Below are 3,258 nucleotides of genomic sequence, written 5' to 3'. Positions count from 1 at the left end.
ATATGGATGCGTCAATTCTTACAAGGGCTTTCGGTAGTTCCTATTTCGAATGACCCGATCACCATCTATTGTGACAATAGAGGTGCCATCTTCCAGGCTAAGGAGCCAAAGTCTAGCAACAAATCTAGACATGTACTTCGGAAGGCTCACCTGATCCGTGATTACGTGGAGCAAGAAGAGATAGTGATTGACAAGATTGCGACGGATGATAACATCACGCTGATCCTTTCACCAAACCGTTGAATTATGATAAGCATGTAGGGCATGTTAATTCCATGGGAATTAAACGTGTTCTGAGTTGTAGTACTTGATTATGGATTTGATATATTATCTTTTTCATATACTATTTATAACTTCATCGTTTTATATATATAATATTTTGTTTTTCATGTGGATTGTACTGACAACATTGAACGCCACAAAGTGAACTGAATTACATTATATTTGTTGATGTGACCATAATTGGCGCATATTTAGCCCCCGAATTACCATTGTTTCCATGCTTTTTAGTGCCTATTTGGGTCATTTCTTATCTTTAGTTCTTTGTTTTGCATATTCTTTGAGATTTTGATCCCTTGGTAGGAAAGGAGTAAGAATCTTGCATTTTCATGGCAAAACGAGGCTAAATTGATTGTATTCAATGACCAAGCATCAAGAAGAGACAAGACTAGAAGGCCTTTGTACATATCATAGTAGAAGAACAATGTTGAGAAAGGATCCTTGCGTCCCCAAGGAAATCCCCAAGGAATTTATGAAGAAAAGGGAAGAAAAAGAAGAAGAATTGACGCTGACCAACAATCCGAACGGATTGCAGACAATCCGTCCGTCCAGCCAACACAATCCGAGCGTCCCTCCTTGGAATCCGCTCGGATTCCCCCAGCACAATCCGAGCGTCCCTCTCCTGAATCCGCTCGGATTGCCCAGCCCAAATCCGGCCGTCCCGACTCTAATCCGCACGGATTTCAGTACAGCACGGATTTCATTCTTCAAGCTACGAAAAGAGAAGCCCTTCTCTCAGAAAATACCGGTTCCTCCTTGCTCAACTTAAAAAGTGTAATTACTAGTTTAGCCCTTAGTTAATCCTAATGCATCCTCCCTAATTTTCACTATAAATACCCCATTAGGCTAATTAGAGGAGCATGTTCTTTTTATCAATAATTAGTGTAGTTAATATCAATCAAATCTCTCTTCAATATTGTAATCAAGTATTAATCAAGTTTTAATCCAAGTTTTAGTTCTTTAATCTCTCTCTTGTTCTTCATTTATTTTGGGTAATTGAAGATTATTTGGGTTATTATTGGGAGATTGACAACCTCTCAATCTAGGATTCAAGTACTTCTATTATTCTTGCTTTATTATTGGAATCATTAGTAGGTATAATCTCTTAATCCCTTTTTAATTATTGTTAATTACTTTCATTTATTCATCATGTTTCATTATGTTAGTATGATTGACAACCTTTCTAGCATGATCAACATGATAATGAGTGAGTAGTCTCTTAGCTAGGGTTTAATGGGTGATTAGGGGAAACCAACATGGGGAATGATTCATGCTTAAATCAATATGCTTTCATATCTTATTTGCTTGCTTGTTTTGATCTTAATACATGCACATGTTATATTTGATGAAATGCTAAGCCTATGAATCCTTGCATTTACTATCATCTTCTATCCTTTCAACTTGACTTGTAAGACATAACCCAACTCGAGTCTTGTTAGACCATGCATGTGTTGAGTAGGAAAGATTAAGTCGACTTGTAGGTGTTGTACAATCTAATCGATTCGGCTCCGGGACCCAAACTTTCCTAGGATTGTAAGATATAACCCAACTCAATCCATCACAACAATAATTGCTTGCTTATAATTTGAGAACATGTTTGTATGATCATATCCCATGATTCCCCTATGAACCCATGACACCCTAGTGCTTTTAATCAATTGTTTACACCCCTTTTTATTCATCTTGCTTGTTTATTTTCATTGTTATTCTAGTTTAGTGACCTTCTACATCAACCCAATTTGTGACACCCCTAGACACTACTAGTTACAATAGAATTCTCATTTCAATACCCGTCCCTTGGGATCCGACCTTTACTTGCCTCTTTACTAATTGTAGAGTTGTTTGTGAAGTATAAATTGTGTTTTGTATCGACCATTGACCAACGACCACATATACTTAATTGTGAACACGAAATGGCCTCGATCAAAAATGGCGCCGTTCTTCGGGACGGTGTTTAATTGATTTAAGATTTCTTTTATTGTTATTAGTTGTGTCTTTTTCACCTTGGGGAAGTAAAACTCCTCAAGGTTTGTTCTAATTGTTTTTGAGTTGTTTGATATTTTGCATGTCTAGAAGGTTACAAAGTGATTTGTTACCTTTTGACCGTGAAATCGAAAGAACCTTGACGAATAATAGGAGACTTGTTAGGAGGAATTTGAGAGGTGTTGGTGAAGTTGTTCAACCCACTAGTGAGTTTGTCAATCCTTTCGCAATAGAAGGAGAAGAAAACCCATTACACAATATCCCACAAAATCCACCTACAATGCCTAAATTCTCGTCACACTCTATACCCACCGAGGAGAATCTACCAAATGGTACTCCTACACCGCAACATCTCACCGGTAATTTTATTGCCAAGTCCGCCTTCATCCAACTAGTTGAGAGGAGCCAATTCAGGGGAATGCCTAGTGAGGACCCTCATTCTCATATGGAAACCTTTTGCGATTATTGTGATGCTATCTCTCAAACGGGCGTGACTCAAGACCAAATAAGATGGGTCTTATTTCCTTTTTCGTTAATCGGCACCGCAAAGCAATGGTTGAAGGGCCTTGATAAGGCCACCCTTGGAATAGATTCTTGGAAGAAGTTAGCTCTAGCTTTCTACAAAAAATTCTACCCACCGGAAAAGACTAACATGCTAAGAGCTCAAATTACGGGTTTTAAGCAAAGGGATGAAGAATCTTTGTATGAAGCTTGGGAGCGGTTCAAAGGTATTTGTCGCTCATGTCCTCACCATGGACTTAGCGAATGGTTTTTAGTGCAACAATTTTGGAATGGTTTATATGAAGATTCAAGGAACATTCTCAATATGGGATCAAATGGAATGTTCACCGAAGTTGATGACAATCAAACATGGAACAAGATTGAGGAAATGGCGGTTCATAATTCACAATATAGTAGACCTCGCAAGGCTACTAGAGGAGGAAAGCATGAAGTGGATTCCGTTACTCAATTGGGTGCTCAACTTAGTGCTCACAT

At 38.3% G+C, this 3,258-nt stretch overlaps 1 non-coding gene across 1 annotated transcript; it reads right to left on the bottom strand.

The window, feature by feature from the left end:
- Positions 1-2,914: 2,914 nt before the first annotated feature.
- Positions 2,915-3,021, bottom strand: LOC141636972 (small nucleolar RNA R71). Its single transcript, XR_012541537.1, has one exon. It is a non-coding gene; the product is annotated as a small nucleolar RNA R71 (small nucleolar RNA).
- Positions 3,022-3,258: the final 237 nt, after the last annotated feature.

This window comes from Silene latifolia, chromosome Y, assembly GCF_048544455.1.
Source record: "Silene latifolia isolate original U9 population chromosome Y, ASM4854445v1, whole genome shotgun sequence".
Taxonomy (NCBI): Eukaryota; Viridiplantae; Streptophyta; class Magnoliopsida; order Caryophyllales; family Caryophyllaceae; genus Silene; species Silene latifolia.
This window is presented reverse-complemented; position numbering and strand designations above follow the sequence as displayed.